At 38.8% G+C, this 21669-nt stretch overlaps 1 non-coding gene across 1 annotated transcript; it reads right to left on the bottom strand.

Moving 5' to 3' along the window:
- Nucleotides 1-1514: 1514 nt before the first annotated feature.
- Trnaa-ugc (transfer RNA alanine (anticodon UGC)) lies at nt 1515-1595 on the bottom strand. The gene has a single exon. It is a non-coding gene; the product is annotated as a tRNA-Ala (tRNA).
- Nucleotides 1596-21669: the final 20074 nt, after the last annotated feature.

Raw genomic sequence — 21669 nt, 5'->3', positions numbered from 1 at the left:
TTCTTCCTCTTCTTCCTCTTCTTCTTCTTCTTCTTCTTCTTCTTCTTCTTCTTCTTCTTCTTCTTCTTCTTCTTCTTCTTCTTCTTCTTTTTCTTCTTCTTCTTCTTCTTCTTCTTCTTCTTCTTCTTCTTCTTCTTCTTCTTCTTCCTCTTCCTCTTCCTCTTCCTCTTCCTTCTTCTTCTTCTTCCTTCTTCTTCTTCTTCTTCTTCTTCTTCTTCTTCTTCTTCTTCTTCTTCTTCTTCTTCTTCTTCTTCTTCTTCTTCTTCTTCTTCTTCTTCTTCTTCTTCTTCTTCTTCTTCTTCTTCTTCTTCTTTATTCTTCTTCTGAAAATACCGTACAGAGGGGTTACAATTACATGGGCAAGATAGTGAGTACATTTCTTATCAAGCATTATTGCCTCCTCATTATTTGTTTATTTTTAAATGGTTTTATTATCTTTAAGTAGTTGTACAAAGGGGTTATCATTCAACAGAGCAATTTATGAATACAGGTGCATCTTGATAATGTCATGCCTTTCAACATTCTCTCCTACCCTTCTTAACCCACTCTTCCTTCATTTTTCTTATTTTTTTAGGTTATGTATTGAAGTTTTTGCCATTTAACAAAGAAGCTTATGTGTACAATACATCTTAATCTGTGTCACCCCTTCAACATCTTCACCCTTCTTCCACTCATTCCTTCCCAGAAAACATAGGCTGGAAGACAGACGGCCTCTTCAACAAATGGTGCTGGCAAAACTGGCTATCTACATGCAAAAAATAGGGAACTAGATCCTTATATATCACCTTATACCAGTATCAGTTCAGAATGGATGGGGAAGGTGAAGGCATTGTTTATGTTATCAGGTAACAAGCATATACATCTCATTTGTATATTGTGCTCCAAGCAAAGCTAGGCACACAAGCCAGTTGCTGGAATGTCAGCATTAAGACACGTTTTCAGGTTTTATGAAGACTGATTACCAGAGAGGCATTATAGTGGTTAATAGAGCGAGCTTCACTGACTGCCACAATGATGGAAAGTAATTAAAAAGCTATGGCCATACTAGATTTTAATTAGTGTAATAATGGACATGTCTAAAATGCAGGGATTCTGCTCTGTATTTTTCGAAATATGAATATGGGAAAAATAAATCCCAAGGTAGAATGGCAACCTATAATGGGTTATTTTTTATATTTATTATTTTTTTGTCAGTCATGGAGCCTGAACTCTGGACCTGGACACTGTCCCTCAGCTCTTCAGCTCAAGGCTAGCGCTCTACCACTTGAGCCACAGCACTACTTCTGGCTTTTTCTTCTTATATGTTTCTGAGGAATCGAACCCAGGGCCTCATGCATGCAAGGCAAGCACTCTACCACTGAGCCACCTCCACAGCCCATAATAGTTTTGGGGTTTTTTGGGGGTCCATTAGTGGGGCCTGAACTCTGGGCCTGGGCATTGTCCTTCAGCTCTTCAGCTCAAGTCTAGCACTCTACCACTTGAGCCACAGCACCACTTCCGGCTTTTTTTCTTTTTGCTTATGTAGTGCTGGGGAATCGAACCCAGGGCCTCATGCATGCAAGGCAGGCGCTCTACCACTGAGCCACCTTCCCAGCCCAATAGGTTATTTTTTTAAATCAACAATACTTTAAATTTTGGCTGAAGACAGTTAATATTTTCAGAAATTTTATCTCAGTAATTTTTCATGACAGGATTCTGATATCAGTGAGTCACATTAGTCCCTTCTTTCTCCATCGGCTTGCTAAGAAATCAAAGTATCTCTCTGTAATCTGTCAAGAAATACATTAGTGCCATGTTTGAGTTTGGCTTTTCAAATATCCTAATCGATTCATTCACTCATGTTTATCTCTGAAATTAAAATGAAAAATAAGGTGACTTTTCCTATTCAAATTTCTTCGCTCATTTTAATGATAAGCTAGTGAAAAAAATAGTATTTGTTTTATGATGGAATTATCTGGTTTTGAAATACAAAGCGAATTATCAAACATTGATTGGCAAGACAGATGTCAACAATTTCTTCCATCTGTGAGTGCATCTTCCAAGAGATGGAATTCTTTGCTCTCCCTTGGATCTGGGCTGGTCCTGTGAGCTGTTTTGATCAATAGAAGTAACACTGTAAATTCTGCAGGGAGGCTGTAAGGATCATAAGTCCGTCTGGGATGTTTTTGTCTTCTTAAGATGTAGATCTCATAGAGAGAGGTGCTCAGCTGATACTGTTTCATGGTGAGAGATGTAGGGATGGACAGACACACAGCCAGCTGTCCCTGTTCTTGCTGTCTCAATTGAGGCCCCTGACACTTCAGGGAACCTACCCTGGATGTCCCAACTCTAGCTGATTCTCCACTCTGTAAATCACAAATGTGACCTTAGCCATCCCCATAGAAAGCAGTGACAATCTGTACTTGCTTGTCATGCCCAACTTTCAGAATTATAACAGATAAATGCTAATAGCTGTAAGCCATTATACTTAGGGGTGGGGTTTGAATGTAACAATAGGCAAGTGGAAATAGCATGAATAGAAAATGAAATTGGTGAAAATCAGTAGGCGGGGGGGGGGGCGCAAAAGGACAGATGATGGGAACTCAATATTGTCGATGTTACATGAGAAATACAAAAGGAAGGAAGGAAGGAAAAGGAAAATAATGGCTAAGCCACTTTAAAAAAATTGAACTCTCAAATTTAGACATTGCCACTGACTTCTTTAGAGAGATGAAGATGAAGATTTAAATACAATTACATTCCATTTCCTTTTTCTCTACCCTTTTCAATATTGTAATTTTTAAATTAACTACACCTCAGTGCTTTTATTATTATGACTATGTAAATATTTCATACTATTCAAGCAAAGTATCATCCTCACATTTAATTTACAATCTTATACCACTTCCTTTCTCTTGTGGAATTAAAACTGATTTTTCTTTTCTCTCTTTCTCTTTATCGGTCATAGGGCTTGAACTCAGGGCCTAAGCACTGTCTCTGAGCTTTTGAGCTCAAAGCTAATGCTCTAACACTTTGAGCCACAGCACCACTTCCACTTTTCTGGTGATTAATTGGAGTCTCACAGACTTTCCTGTGCAGGCTGGCTTTGAACTGCAATCCTCAGATCTCAGCCTTCTGAGTAGCTAGGATTACAGGCATGAGCCACCAGCACCCAGCTACCAGCCTAATTTTTGCTCATTTTTATATAAATTAATAAATTCTTTCCACACCTCCAAATAACTCATCAAAACACCTTTTGATTTTTTTCTAATGCCAAACATATAATCTCTTGGTTTCTAGCTTTTCTTATAGACATTTCTCCTTGAGTCCACTGTTTCATTCCAGTCAGTACCATCATCTGTCTATACAATAGAAAGTCTAGGCTTTCCTTGATCCCATTTCTTCTGAAATTCCTTTAACTTGCAACTCTATTCCTATTATCTTAGTGCATTAAATTTTATTCAAACAAAGAATAAAAAGGCACACTGAAGGTAATTATTTTGAAATATTAAAGCCTGAATTTTTTCCTATTCTCATACTTGACAATAGGAAGACAAAACTTTGTAGATTGAAAGTAGTTTCACCCTAGAGTTTTAAAGCTATTGTTTTATTGTTATCTTAACTTTCACTGTTACCATTGAGAACCTGATGTCATTCTGATGGTTGCTACAATATGGCATGTGTATGGGTGTGTGTATGTGTGGTGTCCTCTCATTCACTTAGTAGAATTTTATCTCTGGTCTTCTAACAGCAGCATGCTGCATTATACACCTGTTCACTTCTATTATGATATATCCTTAGTGAGTTCTTCAAATCTAGAGATTCATGTTCTTATGACCCTGATAGTTTCCTTACCTTATTCTTAGATAATTTTTGAAGACCATACCATTTCCCTGGCCCTATAACTTTATCTTTCATTTCCATAAAGTAATAAAGTAAGTTGAATAGTATCCCTTCAAAAAATGTATTTCAAGCTGGGTGCCAATGGCTTACTTCTGTAACTCTAGCTATTCCAGAGAGTGAGACCTGGATCAATGACAGAAAAATTATAGAGATTCTATTTCCAATAGACCAGCAAGAAGCCAGACTGGAGATGTGGTTCAAGTGGTAGTACACCAGCTGTGAGCAAGAAAGAAAGCCAAGTGAGAGCTTAAGGTCCTGAGTTCAAATTCTGGTACTGGCAAAAGAAAAAGTATATATATCTGGGACCTTGTTTGTAAACAGGGTCTTTGCAGATGTCATTAGTTAAGACTCAAGATAGGATCTTACTGATTAGGGAAAGCTCTACATGGAATCATTGGTGTTCTTATTTAAAAAAGAGAGAAGGAAGGAAAGAAGGCAGGAAGGCAGGAAGGCAGGAAGGCAGGCAGGCAGGCAGGCAGGCAGGCAGGCAGGCAGGCAGGCAGGCAGGAAGGAAGGAAGGAAGGAAGGAAGGAAGGAAGGAAGGAAGGAAGGAAGGAAGGAAGGAAGGAAGGAAGGATGGAAGGAAGGTAGGCAGGCAGGCAGACAGGCTGTGACAATGAAGGTAGAGATAAAGCTGGAGTTTGCTTAGGACTGCAAACCACCACCAAAGATGGTTGTTTTCTCTTGTATGTGGAAGTTCTTATATTGTAATAATGTATGTAAACATACAGGATCATATACACATGTACATAAACATATGAACTGAAGTATGGCCATATGTGGGGAAGAATTTAAATGGTGTCACTCCTTTGAACAGCTAACTTAGAGCCTCACAACATGAACCCTGGAAAGCTGGTATGGAGATGTGCGTGGAGATGTCAACATGAGTGGGATGGGGTGAAGAGAGTTTAATCATAGGAGTCAAGGCATACCCTATGAAACTAGGAAAATCGAGGGGAGGGGTGGGGTTGGGGAGGCTGAAGGAGAAGGAAGAAAGGGATGGCGTTGATCATGATGCATTGTACTGACATGATGAATTGTAACCTGTTTGTATAACTAAAAATAAAATATTATAGTAATTCAAAGGAAACATTTGAAAAAAACTACTAGATTAATAGCATAGACTCCCCGAACTGTTCAAAGTTACCCCATCTCCCAATATAGTTGAGCTGGAGACCAAGCTCCTAACATATGGGACTTTGGAGTTCTTTATTATTATTATTATTATTATTATTATTATTATTATTATTATTATTATTATTATTATTATTATTATTATTTGCCTGTCTTGGGGCTTGAACTCAGGATCTGGGCACTGTTCCTGAGCCTCTTTGTGCTCAAGGCTAGCACTCTACCACTTAAGCCACAGAACCACTTCCAGCTTTTTATGAGTGGTTAGTTGAAGATAAGAGTCTTACAGACTTTTCTGCCTGGGCTGGCTTCAAACCACAATCCTCAGATTTCAGCCTCCCAAGTATCTAGGATTAAGGTGTGAGCCACCGGCACCTGACCTTTGGGGTCCTTTTTATCCAAATTCTAGTCCATTTCTGTATCACTGTTTTAGAATCTTATTACTGTTCCTGCGATTGCCTCCCTCAAATGATTTGAGCTTAAGTTCATATCTGAGTTAGTTTCTAAAGGAACCCAAATCAAAATATTGTCTCTCCACTAAATTCTCGTCTTGTTTTCCAGAATTTTCATCAATTACCAATAATAAGCTGATTGTATACTTGCAGAGTTCAGCCCTTTATTGCTTCTATTGTTCTTTACTTTGGGGGGGAGATTTCTGTATGTGTGTATGTATACATACATATATGTAACATATATGTGCATACACATACAAACATTTATGCTTATGTAAATATATGCATGTGTATATATATGCAAATTTGTTTTTCTACTATCTTAGTTTTTATTTCCAAGGAATAATTGTTATAGTTATCTCTTATTTCAGGAATGCACTCTTCTGTTACTTATTTGAAGATGTTTTTCAGTTTCATTTAAGTTTCCCTCTACTTTGCAATTGTCTATTCTCACACCTATTTGATAGTTTATTTTGCTCTCTCTCATACAGTTGAATGACCTCTTTCAAATATTTAATGATCCTTGACTTCCCTTTTAGTTAGGTAGTGAGGAGGTGTGAGGATATTTGTACATGTGATTAGGTCTTACACCTGGCAGAGCTTTTTGGAGAGGCAGTTTAGTTTCTCCAGATGAGAATCCATCAATCTAATTCTTGGAACTAATTCTAAAGCAGGTATAACCCTGAGTATAAGAACTTTGGATGAGAGAGGAAGCCAGAGCTGTGAATCTTATTGTTGAAAAGTAAGCTTTCATTGAGTTCTTGGTTTTCCATTCATCCTTCTGCTTTGTTTGTGCCTGAAACATTAAGTCTGAAACCTCCTTGGTTCGCTGCCATAGGGATCATTTTTTTCCATTTCCTAGGGTTATGGAGGTCAGAGCTAGAGACCTGCTCCTTACACTGACTTCAAAATATATCCACATTTAGGCAGGTACCACCTCATTGCCACTTCCTGTAAAACCAAGTACCTTCAAAGCATTCGTTGTTAGGAAGTTCCTCAGGACGATCTTATGTCTTTTTAAACTGTGAATTGGATGTGAACTAGTTATTTAATTTAATGGAAGATGGTTTGATCAAAACAGAGCTTGTATCTCTGTACTCTTTTGTTCTGAATGATTTTCAAAAGGAGTTTGATTTCATATAATTATCTTAAAGCTAGAAGTCCAGAAAACTAGATTGTAAGTGACAAATGCAACTGATTTTCAAGCAGATAAATTTAATTTTTTAAACAATAATTGGCAACATATTTAAACTGAGAATGGAAACATTTCAATTCAAACCCTATTTCTCTCTTACTGCCTTCTGCATGTAACTTAACAATTACAGATACTTAGGAAACATTCACTTTTGCATTTTCTAGCCATTTAGAGACACTCTGAAACTCTGTGAAGTTTTCTTCTTCTATGTTTAAATATTCCCAGGCCACCATTTACACCCTTTGCAAACCCACCTCCCAAGTTCTTTCTTTTATGATTTGCTAGAGAGAGAAAGAGTATCCACTCTGTGCTCAGAATTAACTTCTTTGTTTCCCAAAGAAACAGAGAGCCCTGATTCACATGTTAAGTCCAACCAGTGACTCAACTCTATAAAAAGCAATTCACACTTTTCTACTCTTCTCAGAGTGCACAAACTTGAAGAGCTTCTAAATGAGTGAACAACTTGATGGTTTTTTTAAGATAATTAGGAACAGATGCACACAATGTATATGGTTGGCTTCATTCAGGAGGGAAGGCAAGTTAGCAGGCACAGAAGGCTAGAATTTTCCAAAGATATGTGCAATAAAGAAAACAACTCATGCTAAATAGATTTGGCCATCATTGAATGAATGTCCCCTTCTAAAAATATTCAGAGTCCACTAGCAGAGTAAAGGCTCTGAGAGCTGGGCGCCAGTGGCTCCCACCTGTAATTCTAGCTACTCAGGAGGCTGAGATCTGAGAATTGCGGTTCAAAGCCAGCCCGGGCAAGAAAGTCCGTGAGCCTCTTATCTCCAATTAACCACCAGAAAACCAGAAGTGGTGCTGTGGCTCCAATGGTAGAGCTCTAGTCTTAAGCTGAAGAGCTGAGGGACAGCCCCCAGGCCCAGAGTTCAAGCCCCACAACCAAAAAAAAAAAAAAAAGGCTCTGAGAATTTCAAAAACTGAAGTTTTCCCCTTTAGTTTTATTTAGATATGATTGACACATACAAAGTGTCTATATCTAAAGTACAAAATGATGTTTTTATAACTCAGTTAACAGGACTAAGAATAGGGCTGGGATGAGGTCACAGGGGCCAAATCCAACAGGTCTATAACCAGCGGCACAGGCAGTTTTGTCACCCATAATGCACCTGTGCATGGATTGGCAGTAGAACATGATGTATTTGAGTGACAAGGTAGTTTCAGGATCTGTTTGCTAACAGGCCTGTTTTCAGGAATGTAGATGGGCATGTCTCTACCATGCCCTGTGGTGGCAATAGAATGGGGCTGGAAATAACTTACAACAGTACCTCAGAACTGTGGTTAGATCTGTAGCCAGTGGGTCTATAAACATGACATTGCCTGGCGTGATTTCTCCTAGGACCTCTGGTAGTAGCATCTGACTGTAGGATCATGATCAAGTTGAGCTGTAACCAAGTCCATATAAACAGGGCTGCAGCTGACCAAGTCCATATAGGAATGACAGCAGTCACGGACTGCACTTAGTAACCACCAGGCATAAGGCTAACTTCTTCAATTAGCTGTCCTCAGTCTGAGGCCTTACCAGGGTTTTACATCCTCTTCAGTGGGGCCAGCAACACTTGTGTGCAGATGTTGCCAGTCATTTTTTTTGGAGGGATAGATGTGATCTACACTTACCATTCCACCACATTATTCATGTTCAAGCCTCAAACTGGCTTCATTCAAGTGGTTCCAAGATACATTTGAGAATTTTTCTTATATTCTTAATGAACAATTCCAAGAATTAATTTCTTATCTAAATGAAGGATAATAGTATCTACTTCAAAACAGTCCATTTCAATCATTTGACAGGCCTGAATATGAATAAGCCCTTTTTAAATTTCACTTCTACCAGCTTGATTAATTATAGCTTAATTGTAGAAGTTGTGTTTTTTTGGTGTTAATAAGAACATAACATTTTATTTGGGATATAATTTAGGAAACACTGTGGGGAAAATGTCAATGTTTGGATGCTATAATCAACACAACCTACTAATTAAGAAATTCTAAGATTATTGCAAGGCTCTTGATATATCGATGTTTCAGTGTGTCTCCTAAAGTACTTTCACAGTCTCCATATGCTATTTGTGCTGTTGGATCCCATTAGTAGCTAAGCTAATTTGGATCTCAGAAGTATCATCAGGTGATTAAACTTTAGGGGTATAATGTCAATGGAACAAAAGAATATGAATTTTGGAGCCAAATTATGGCTGAGTCCAGCTCCAAGAGGTCAATTCTTGGCTTTCTGTGTGTGGTCTTGGGTTGTTTATTTAGTCTCCTTGGGCCTAGTTTCTTTGGCTAGAGAGAGATTGACTTCAGTTGGCAAGGTAGTTGGGAAGACTCACAGGAGTTATTTGTGGGAAGTGAGTGATGGAGGCATGTAGGAAATGCTCCCTGTTTCTCCCCTCATATATTTAGACTTTTACTTAGGATGGTGACATTTGCTCTGTTTCTGGACTTGAGATCTCCAAGGATATCATTTACCTGCTCACCTCACCTTTCTTCCTACTTTCTAATCACATCCCCCCTCTTATGTCTACTTAGCTCAACCTCCTAAGACATTAACTGTTATCCAAGAGATATAAAGCAAAGCGTTTCACTACCTTAACAAAATGCACATGGGTGCACAATCTACCCACGCAGGCCAACCAGGAAGAGAAGCAACAATATTGGGACCTATTTGTACAAATAGGGAAATTTTAAACTCTAAATGACTCAAAACATGACTGACTTTTACATGCAAGCATTGTCCCATTCGACACATACAACAGCCTCATAAAGTATTGTCTTTTGTTATCTTCTTTGTATTAGAACAGAAGACAGTCTTAAAATTAGTTTAGGGTTCCCCCCACCCTCCATATAATATTATGTCATATAGCACAATTAGAATTAAGTCTTTAGTATAAGTAATAGGTAACAAGTAAAATGATAAAGACTATCTTGGCAGTATTCAAATTCCTCCTCTACCTATGACATTTAATTTTCCAAAGGTCTCTGGGGATAGGTCACATGTTCCCGCCACAGATAAAGAAACAGAGGCAGCTACGAAGTGGGCAGAGCCAGGATTTGATCTGTGGGTTCTGTGGATCCAGATCTCCTGCCCTGCCCACTACATTACACCAGCTCTGGATGGAGCCACAGGAACCTCTTTGAAGCCTAAAGATCTTCAACAAGGCAAATGCTTATAAAACAGCACCCAGGACTGCTAGTGAATTGTAATCATTACTTATTATACACAAACACCTAGTTTGCTCTTGTTCAAGCACAAATTTTTAGATGTCTGGAAAGACAGGCAGAGTGTGAAAGGGCTTACCACGAGGAATGAGTCAGCCACACTGCAATGATCTGCAAATATAGCCAGACGGAGGAAGAATTCCCCTTCTGGGCATCATCCTCAGCTTCTGATTATCCTACTGTACTTGTCCTCGAAGGATACTCACCATGCTGGATGCTCTGACACCTTCCTTCTTTATTTGCTCTAGATTAGAAGCAGGCAATGGTGAATCAAGTGCCAGTTGCTCCTGCCTATAATCCTAGTTACTTGGCAGGCTGAGAATTGCAATTTGAGGCCAGCCCAGGCAGAAAAGTCCATGAGAGGTTCATGTCTTTCTCAAGCCATTCCTGTGTGCAGTCTTTCATCCTAAGCTACACAGGAGGCTAAGAATGGAAAGATCTTGGTCCATGCCAGACTTGCCTGTGGTCCCTTCCTCTACTTTCAAAGCCAACAGTGACCAGTTACACCTTTCTTAGGCTGTATGACTATGACACAGCCTCTTCCAACTCCCTCTTCCACATCCTCCAGTAAGGACTGAATGAAACAATGCATTTGAAAGTTTAGCGTAGCACTAGGCTCCGACTGACTGGTAGAAGTCAGTTTTTACCTAATTAATTGATTTAGCAATTAAAAATGTATCCACTAAACAAGGGCAAGGCAGTACAGTGTTAAGAATGTGGCTATCTGGTTACCCAAACCTTGATCAAGAACAGTTTATACAGATCCTAGAATCAGATTGACAGATTCTCTATTCCTTAGAAGAATGACTGATCCTATTTCTTACCCTCATTCAGCCTCACCTGTCAAAGAGAATAATAGTATCTCTCTCAAAATGATATAATTTTAAGAAATAAATGAGACGATATCAAGGTCTTAGTATCTTTCCTGGCATGTAATAGCTACTTAAGAAGAAATAGATAGGAAGAATAGGCATGATGATTCAATATTGTAACTCTAGCTAATCAAAAGACAAAAGTAGTATGATCAAAGCTTAAGGTCAGCCAGGCAATGTTAGTATAAAACCCTATCTGATAAACAACTTAAGCAAAAGGATCAGGGATGTGATTCAAGTGGGAGAGCACTTGCCTAGCAAGTGTAAGGCCCTGAGTTCAATCCCCAGTACTGTTAAAAAAAATAAGAAAGAAAACAAACAAAGCAAAACAAAGGAATAACAAACAGCAAAGGTACACTGGGACTTTTTGATCCAGATAAACAATTTATGTATGGCTTAAAAAAATTATGGCTAAAATTGGGCTGGTAAGGTGGCTCAGTGGTAGAGTTCTTACCTTGCATGCATGAGGCCCTGGGTTCAATTCCTCAGCACCACATAAGCAGAAAACGCTGGAAGTGGTGCTATGGTTCAAGTGGTAGAGAGCTAGCCTTGAGCTGAAGAGCTGAGGGACAGCGCCCAGGCCCAGAGTTCAGGCCCCAGGACCGACAAAAAAAAAAAAAAACTATGGCCAAAACTGACTATATTAATAAGAGACAATGCAAATAATAATCCATCCAAGAATTGTCTTATTTCTTTTTCTCTACTTCTTGATGTTCTTTCTTCTCTATGCTAACTTCATTCTCAAGCAAACTCTTCTTATATAATAGAAAGACCTTAGGATAATTTGTAGAAAAAAAATACACTACTCCCAGTGAGTAGTTCTCATTGAGCCAATGTGGTTTAGGCAATAAAATAAAATATAATAAATATAATATTTCTGTATAATATAAATATAATATAAAAATAATAAAATATTGGTAAGGCCCACTCACTTGTCCATATGAGGAGCTGAAAATATGGATGTAAATCACTAATTCCATATGAACTATGAGAAGAAAGTAGGGGTTCCCTAAAGTAAAATTAGAAGAAAGAAGAATGGATCCTAAACAGACAAAATCTGTAGATGTTCTCTGTATTATTATTATTATTATTATTATTATTATTATTATTATTATTATTATTATTATTTCATGTCACTTGAATTTTTTTGTAGTGGAGTTTGAATCCAGGATCACTCGAAATTTTTAGAAGCCAAGTTTGGCCAGAAATATAGGGGTTCTTAAACTTCTGCCCAGTGTGATACCATCTTGAGCTCCTGATTCAATAAATTTTTTAAAGTCTGGTGTATTTTCCTAATTTGAATTCCCTTGGTGGGAGGAACGTTTTTAAATCTTTATAGGGAAGAAGTAGTATTTTTAACACATACCCACAATGTTTTTATATTTTTCTTTTCAAGATTTGGAAGTTAATTCTACTCTTGTTGGAAAAGGATTGGTTGTAATAAACCATTGTTGAGGATTTGGAAAGAATAATATTGTATCATTTGTAAAAAAGAAATGGGAAAATGGGACTGGGAAAGTGGCTTAGTGGTACAGTGATTGCCTTGCATACATGAGGCCCTGGGTTTGATTCCTCAGCACCACATAAGCAGAAAAAGCCAGAAGTGGTGCTGTGGCTCAATTGGTAGAGTGCTAGCCTTGAGCTGAAGAGTGAGGGACAGCGCCCAGGCCCAGAGTTCAGGCCCCAGGACTGACCAAAAACAAAAACAAAAAAAGAAAACATTATATTTCAGTAAGTCAGGCCCAGAGAGACAAAAGTTGGAGGTTTTCTCTATATAAGTGGAAGCTAAAATTAGGTTATAGCATTAAATACATTAGGTGGTATGCAAGTGCATACAAATGTATTAACTGAAATGCGGCACATTTAAGGAAGAACTCAAATAGCATAATTCCTTAGAAAGGCAAAGTCCAAGTTCAACAAAATTAACACCAGGAAATGAGAACTTGAAAGGGGTAATGTGGGGTTTTGGAGAGAAGGATCGATGAATAATAAAGAGGAGAAGAGGGAGAAGGTGATTTAAGAATCCCAAGATAAGTATTTAAATGATTTTTTTCTTTCATGCAATTGTTTCTAACGTATTTATAAGATGATTTCTATGTTGCTTTGTATGTTCCTCCCCCACGGTATAACCCCTGCTTTCACTGTATTTGATGGTATAATTTGTGGAGGGGAAGGGCAAAAACAAATCATTTAACTAGGGATACATGTGGACCCATTGCAACAATGAGATGTACAAGTCATTATGTAGAAAAACGAACTTTACAACTTTGGTGGGGGGGAGGGAGGATTGGGTGGGGGGAGGTAGGGGGGAGGTGGGGAGAGTATGGGAAGGGATGGGAAGGGGAAACAAAAAGAAGGCAACAATGCTTGATAAGAAATGTACTCGTTATCTTGCCCATGTAATTGTAACTCCTCTGTATGGTATTCTCACAATTAAAAAAAAAAAAATCAATGTAGCCAGGTGCTCGTGGCTCCCACCTGTAATCCTAGCTACTCAGGAGGCTGAGATATGAGGACCACACTTCAAAGCCAGCCTGGGCAGGAAAATCTGTGAGACTCTTATCTCCAATTAATCACCAGAAAACCAGAAGTGGTGCTGTGGCTCAAGTGGTAGAGAGCTGGCCTTGAGTTGAGGAACAGCGTCGAGGCCCAGAGTTCAAGCCATATGACCAACAAAAAAAATGAAAGAAAAAAGAAGGAAAGGGAGGAAGGAAAGAAGGAAGGAAGGAGGGAAAGAAAGGAAGGAAAGAAAGGAAAGAAAGAGAGAGAGAAAGAGAGAGATAGAGAAAGAAAGAAAGAAAAAAAGAAAAGAAAGAAGGAAGAAAGAAAGAAAGAGAGAGAAAAAAGAAAGAAAGAGAAAGAGAAAAAAGAAAGAAAGAGAAAGAAAAAGTTAAAAAAAGAATTCAAGCTGGGTGCCAGTGGCTCATACCTATCCTATAATCCTAGCTACTCAGGAGGCTGAGATCTAAGGATCGCGGTTCAAAGCCAGCCTGAGTAGAAAACTCCGTGAGACTCTTATCTCCAATAAACCACTAGAAAACTGGAAGTAGCGCTGTGGCTCAAGCAGTAGAGTACTCGCCTTGATCTGAAGAGCGCAGGGATGGCACCCAGGCCCAGAGTTCTAGCCCATGACCGACCAAAAAAAAAAAAAAAAGAATTCAACATGTGTGCTCCAAAATTAATAAAAGTGTGGGAAAGACTTGGTTGAGAGGGATGGGAGAGAATATTGAAAAGGATGACATGGATCAAAATGTAGCAAAATGTAGTCATAAACTGGTTCATCATTTGGCAACTTCTCTGTGCAACTACTTGAAGATAATATATTAAAAATATTTGAATATGAGTTGGGCACCAGTGGCTTACACTTGTAATCCTAGCTACAAAGTAGGCTGAGATCTGAGAATCATGGTTCAAAGTCAGTCTGGGCAGAAAAGTCACTGTGAAACTCTTATCTCCAATTAACCCCTCAAAAGCCAGAAGTGACACTGTGACTTAAATTGGTAGAGTGCTAGCCTTGAGCAAAAAGAGCTCAGGGAACAGCATGCATGCCCTGAGTTCAAGCCCATGACTGACAAAATTATATATATATATATATATATATGAATATGTATATATATTAATATAGTAATATAGTAATATCAAGGAAGTTATCACATGTGACTTCTTCAGTAGGTCATAGAAGACACTGCCTTATTGCTGTTTTCCTTTTTGGATGGCTCATTTGTGGGGAGACCAGTTGTCATTTTCTGAGGATGCTCAAGCAGTCCTGAGGAACGCATATGGAAAGTAAAACATGAAGGCCTCCAATCAACAGTCATGACAGTGCATCATCTTGGAAGAGGATCTCCAGTTCTGGTCAAGCCTTCATGGTTGCAAAACTAGATGACATCCTTACTGCAACTTCATTAGAGACTCAGCGCTAAGGCCACCCAGGGAAGCCTCTTCCAGTTTCTCAGAAACTATAATGAAGTTACAAGTATTTGTTATAGTAATCTACCAGGATTTAAGGTAATATGTAATGTAGTAATAGGCTAAAGGGAAACAATGAAGTATTTAAGAATAATCAGTATAACAGAGTCAAGGAACTTGAGACTATGTTCTAGATCTAAAACTCAGCAGTAACATCTTTTCAGTAATATTTTGACTTCTCTGAACTGTGGATTTATCAAATGTAAGCTGGGGAGTGGGTAAATCTGTATATGCCACCAAGTTCAAGTGACAATCCAACTTTACAATGTAGCTTTGAATTAGGTACTAAAAGTAATTTTGGAAGTATCTTATTCATGTCATATGATCTTATCACACTCAATGTGGGAGCAAACATTTCATGCCATATGAGCTTATCATAGTTAATGTGGAAGCAAATACTTTAAGATTTGATGTCAGTATAACATGTGGAGGAGATGGGGACAAACAAGTCGTTTAAGGATTCAGGTGGAACTGTTGCAACAATGAGAAGTACAAAATGTCATGTCAAAACCAGCTTTACAATTTCGGTGTGGGGGGGAGGGGGGTATAATCGGGTGGGGGGAGGGGGGTAAAATTGGGTAGGGGGAGGGGGGAGGCGGGGAAGGGAAGTGAAGGGTAAACAAAGGAGTAGGCTGCAATGCTTGGTAAGAAATGTATGCATTATCCTGCCCATGTAACTGTAGCCCCTCTGTATAGTATGTTCTCAAATAAAATAAAATACAATTAAAAAAAAAAAAAAGGAAAAAAATCACATAGTACATTATAAGTACATTAAAAACAACAGCAACAAAAAAAAAAAAAAGAATTGAGAGTTTTGGAATTGGAAGAGTCTTCAATGTTTAGTTTGTTCCTGGCTTTTTTTTTTTTTTTTTACTTTTAGCCTTCAGTCATGAAATCCGAAAGAAGTTAAATGAATAGATCAAGGTCACCTTGAATTTAGCCTCTCTGAGCCTCAGTTTCTTTATCTATAAAAATAGAAGTGATAATACATAACTCAAAGGTTGTGGTAATTGAGAGCCTACTGAAGCCAAATAGTTTAGGTTGAGCAATTTCATGGCTCCAGAACACAGACTGTTACTTGAAAAGTAATTTTATGTTTGGTCCACAGCACTGCAAAGGAAAAAAAAAAGCAATTTTCAAAACGATTAGCCATTTCTTTGGATTTTAAGTCACTAGAGCAAAAAATAGGAGGAAACAAACTTTTTCTACCCAGTCTTCAACTGTCTCTTAATGTCAGGTTTATAGGATCCCAAATCATTTTATCTCTCATGGTTCTTAACTGCTTCTTCCCTGCAGGCATTTGGGGCATTCCCCAGACCTTCTCAGAGAGTAAGGAAAGGAGAAATGGAGTAAGTCCAGAATCCTTTGGGGAGGCAGGAGGAAAGCATGGCATTTCTTTTTACCCATCATTCATGTCACAGACTAGGTTCTCCCTAAAGCAGCCTCTGAGACAGAATTAACTGTAGGATACAAATTATGGACAATGGGACTTATGAAAGTGGAAAGAAGGAAATAAATCTGCATAAAGAGAGATGTCAAGTTGCTATATGGGTCTCATTCCAACCTTGACAGACTTCAATCGTGGTCTCTGGAAGCAAAATGTTCCATAAAAACTCTACTGAGTTGAGCTGAAGTGGTCCAGCTCTTTATAGTTTCACCTTGACCAGACATTGGTGGTCAAGAAAGACCATGACCTTAGGAAAGGCAAATCACTAAGCTGGAGGTTGAAAAGAGCAAGCTGTCTGCTAGCAGGACTCCTGGCAGCTGTATCAAGAGCTCAAAATAGTCTCTGGGTTGTTTATCACTGTGTGTACTACAATCCCATATGGCATTGATATAGAGCTTTGTACTTCACACACAACAAATAAGAGCCTTTAGCTGGCTCCGACTCCAGACCTCTGTATAGCATCCTTGTGTTATCTTTCTATAACTATTTGAGAGTTTTACTATCTGCATCCTCAAATTGTAGAGGATGCAGACTGCAAATGTGAACAAACGAAGTCTCAGGAAACCCAGAGAACAAGATGAGACTCTATTAAGCTTCTAATGTTGTCTGGGCAGGGAGACTTTTCCTTAATGGGCTATTTCTAGGATTATAAATCATAATGTTGAAATGCCTGGGATCTGGACTAGGACAGGAAGCACCAGAGGAAGCATATGTTGTGGAATGGCCAGTGCTTCCTCACTTAGCTTCTGTGAATGTGGTATTAGAGCCGTGAGCACTTGTACTGACTGCATGTGACATCACCAATGATGATGCAGCTCTGAATACCCTGAGCCAATAAACCAGTGGTAGAGCTGTCTACAAGGAAAGTCTTCGCTATCTCCTCAGATCAGGCAAGGGCAAGCCGACTAAACATCCATTGCCACACTGTACAAGAGAAATCAGGTCAAATGAATATCACAGGCAGCCTTGAAGGAAAAGAGAAATGACCAGAGCTGAGCCTTAGGGAAAACACAAAGCAAAGAAGGACAGCTTGATCTCCTTTCCCTGGGAGTGAAGGGTTCATTGGCTGATGACCTTTAGGGAGTCATTACTTTTCCTTTTTCTCTGCGTTGCTGGGAACTGGTGAATAGAATCAGAGCAGTCATCATTTAACAACGGAGGGGCCGCTTTGGCATGCCGCGGTAGCAGGCCATTTTATTCACTCAGCAAATATTTATTAGAGGATCAGCTGTTCTTCTATGCCTAGGGATAGAGAGGTAAATTGGCAATACCTCACATTTTTTAGCCACTGCACTACGATGTTATTTGTTATGTCTAGCAATGGAAATTCAAACTCCAAGTTGAGAGGATCGAGCTTAAGTCTACATGCTATATCTTTCAAACCCTTCAACTCCACAATATACTCCATGTCATCTTGCTTGCCATTTTCCTTATCTTTGTGGCTTACAACAGCTTTACCTGCAGGATTTATTGCATGTAAGAGTCACTGGAGGAAGTCAGGCAACTTTGGAATTTCCAAGAAATTAAAACAGCTGCACGGAACATCTGCTAAAAGATGACCTTCAGCTTTGGAAGTAACCTAATGCGCATGGGGTCCAAGCATTTCTCTCTCCTTCCCATCTTATGCTTTGCTTCTTTATTCAAAATGGTCTTCAAGAATCATCCAGCTCTGTCTATACACCATTGCTTATTAGGAGCCCAGACCATTTGTGGACAGAGATCTGTCCACAGATCTGTCTATGTTATAGAACTTTGTATTTCCCAATTCAGCTCAAATCAGTTTGCTTTGTCCTGGGTTGCCTACACTGTCTGGCTCTTGCTCTTCCAGTCTCTTCTCTGTATCCCTCTTACAAATTATTTCACCACCTTTCTTCCAGGTCCTTTACTGGGTCATGTTCTTTTCTACCTCTCTGTTCTTTCTACTAGTAGTCCATTTTGTCCATATGGCCTAGATGAAGACATCTTTTGGTCTCAATTGAAATGTCCCTACTACCCTATCATCCCTTTGATGAACACTAAAATGAAACTAGAACCCTAATTATCCCACCTACCTACTTGTCTGTGCTAGACAAATGGATGAGTGCTCGGCGTGGGTAAAGTCATTTCTGATTATTGTGTTGGATGACACCTTTTAGGCTTTTCCTCGTGGCCCAAGTTTCACTTCTTCATAAGATTCCCTTCCATTATTTGTAGAATGAGTTTTTACATTGTCTTCAGTTTTGTAATCTAAACATGCTCAAATCCTTTTGTGTCCTGTTATAAACCAAAACATGCATATGAGGTAGCTTGTATCATTACATTTGATTGAATTGATTCTGAACTGAATGAAATTTACTGCATGGAAGGAAAAAGAATCCTTGAGGGCCTGTGAAGAAAAGGAGCAATGAGAGGAAACAATGACAGGAAATCAATGCAGTGATATTGCCAAGAGCAGCAGAGTGTAGAAGACCTGCATTTATGTTAGTTATAACATTATTGCAAATGCTTATGGACATTGCACCAGCCAGCCCATTCATTGCCTAGAGGACCAAAGTTCAACCTAAAGGAAGTCTTCTAAATAATCAGTTTAGCTCAATTTCCATTTTATTTTCTGTTATTTGTAAAAATGATGAAATCGTAGCATTCCTCCTCGCCCTTCACTTTAAAAATTTTTTTACTGTCCAAATGATATACAGAAGGGTTACATTTACAGAAGTAAGGTAATAAGTACATTTTTTGTCAGACTTGTTACCTATTCCCTCAATTTTCTCCCACTTTTCCTTCCTCACCCCCCAGCAGTTGTACTGATTATTTCTAACATATTGTCTTGTGAATATCAGTGTTGCATTGGTTCCCCTTTGTCCTTTGTCTCACAATTCTGTTGTTCCTCTTCCCTTCCCTAATTCAGATAAACATATATACAATACCAGGGTACCAAAATCAAATACAGTGTCAGCAGGGGATATACCATAGGGGGAAGAACATACAAAAGAAACACAAAAAAAATCACATACTACATTAAAAATAACAACAATAACAAAGAAAAACCGCTTAAATCCATGTTTTAGATTTCATTTCACTGAGCATCTTCTTATATGGTCATATGTTCATAGCTATTGAGTTATTCTGCTCATCTGCTAAGATTATCCTAGGTTTACTATTTATTGCAAATAAACAATGGGATCTATATTTCTTTGGTTCTGCCTTACTTCACTCAGTATGATTTTTTCCCAAGCCTTTCATTTCCTTACAAATGGGGTGGTGTCATTCTTTCTGATGGAAGCATAGAATTCCATTGCATATGCATTTTCTTGATCCACTAATTTACTGAAGGGCGTCTGGATTGGTTCCATATCTTAGCTATGGTGAATAATGCTACAATCAACATAGTTGTGCTGGTGGTTAGCTCGTGAACCTGGCTAGAGTGAGTCACTTCATCTCTTTGAGTGTCATCTACTTACCCACAAAGCACAGGGGCTTTTCTTTTGACATATATCTAATCAAATAATTGGCCCATTTCAACTCAAATTATTTGGATTCTTTTGTCACTGAGTGTTTTGAGTTCCATATTTATTCTGCATAGTATTCCCTTGTCTGATGAAGAGTTGGGAAGTATTTCCTGTAGGTTGTTCCATTTTCTATATAGAAGCATTGTATTTTGATAGAATCCTATTTGCCAATTTTTCCTTTTGTGGACTGAGTGTGGCATTTTTATTCCCATACTCCCTCCACCTCCCATAAAAAGCATTGCTTACACACTGACATGTTTCTGCAGTATCGTCATACTTTTACATCTTACCTTGATGCCTTTGATCCTCTTTTCTTTACTTTTCTTTCTTTTCTTTTCTTTTTTTTTGGCAGTGATGGCTTGAACTCTGGGCCTGGGCGCTGTCCCTCAACCCTTCAGCTCAAGGCTAGCACTCTACCACTTGAGCTACAGCGCCACTTCTGGTTTTCTGGTGGTTTATTGGAGATAAGAGTTTCATGGACTTTCCTGCCCAGGTTGGCTTTGAACCTTGATTTCAGATCTCAGCCTCCTGAGTAGCTAGGATTATAGGCATGAGCCACCGGTGCCTGGCTTTGATCCTCTTTACTTATAGCTTGAGTGATAGGTTCTAGTTTTATTCTTCTGCGTGAGGATACCCAGTTTTCCTGCTGTCTTCTCTCCAGTATATAGTTTTAGAACCTTTTTTTATAAGTTGCTTATATAGAAGAGAGAAAGAGTGATTATGAGAGACTAGGGAATGTAGTAGCGAGAACCTGAGGTTGGATACTAGGCACAAAATATTGTAAGAAGAAGTTCTAGTGTTTGACAACACAATTGAGTGACTATCATGTGATTTTTTTTCTCATGTTTAAAATGAAACTCGAATTCCTTCTTGTAGTCCACAAGGCTGGCATCTCTTATGTTGTTTTTTTTTCTTTTTTCTTTTAGTATTTTTTATTGTAAAGGAGCTGTACAGAGGGCTTACAGTTACACAAGTCAGGGAATGAGTATATTTTTTTTAACAGTGTCACCTCTTCCCTTGTTTTCTCCCAGTTTCCCCCTCCTGTCTCTTCTCCCTCACAAGTTGTGTTTTCAACATAGAGACTAGTGAGTATCATTGCTGCATTTATTCACCCTTTGTCTCACCATTTCTGAGTGTAGGTTTTTCTTCTAGTGTGTTCCCACCTGCTAGGCTTAAGACAATACTAAGTACAATCTACCTAGAACTCTTCCTTTTCCTAAATACCCCAAACTCAAGTTCTTATTCAAATGTTCCCCCACTTTAATTAGGCTTCCTCTGACAATTCTATCTAAACTAGCTCCCCATTCCATTTCTTTCATCATGGTACAGTGTCAGTAAACATTTATTTCACACTGTAGTCATTTTATTTATTTATATAGGCACTTGCTTTTGGCCAACCTTCCTAAATGAGGATATAGTCTCCATGAGAACAAGAACCAGGTCTTCTATTCTGAGCACTGAAGCATTGCATAGTGCTGGGCACTCAAAAGCATTTCATGAAAATAGTTGTGTGACTATCAGGATGAATAAATCCAAGTTTTACCTGTTTTTCTGAATGGTAGGTCCCTGCAGACCACTGGCTGGCAGATTGATTAGAGCCTGGTGGTGTTTTTTCACTCTGAGTTTATTCACTGGAGAGAAAGCACTTGCACACTGCAGCCAAGCTTTCTCAGTGCTTTTTAAAAAGTGGAGTTGTGCCTGTATGAATTATTGCTGGAATGTTTCAAGGTTAACCCTGGTGCTGTCAGATTAATTCCTTCTTTTGCTAATTCAGTCATGAATCCAGAGGAAGAGGCAGATGCAGGTTTAGTGAGGTGGAGTTCATATGGAGTCATGGAGGTGTACCACTTACATCTCCCTTCAAGGAAAACTCCCGTGTGGATTGGAGAGAGCTGAGAGCCTTCAACTGCAGCACCGTTAGACCAACTGTGGTTTCCATTACCTGACTACACTTCCTTTGGCTGTGTTAACACATGATTGAGTATAAAAGACATTGTAA

The sequence above is a fragment of the Dipodomys merriami genome, unplaced genomic scaffold (genome assembly GCF_024711535.1).
Source record: "Dipodomys merriami isolate MVZ:Mamm:240054 unplaced genomic scaffold, mDipMer1.0.p SCAF_13, whole genome shotgun sequence".
NCBI classification, from domain to species: domain Eukaryota; kingdom Metazoa; phylum Chordata; class Mammalia; order Rodentia; family Heteromyidae; genus Dipodomys; species Dipodomys merriami.
Note: the sequence above shows the minus strand (reverse complement) of the source record. Positions and strands in the feature narration are given on the sequence as shown.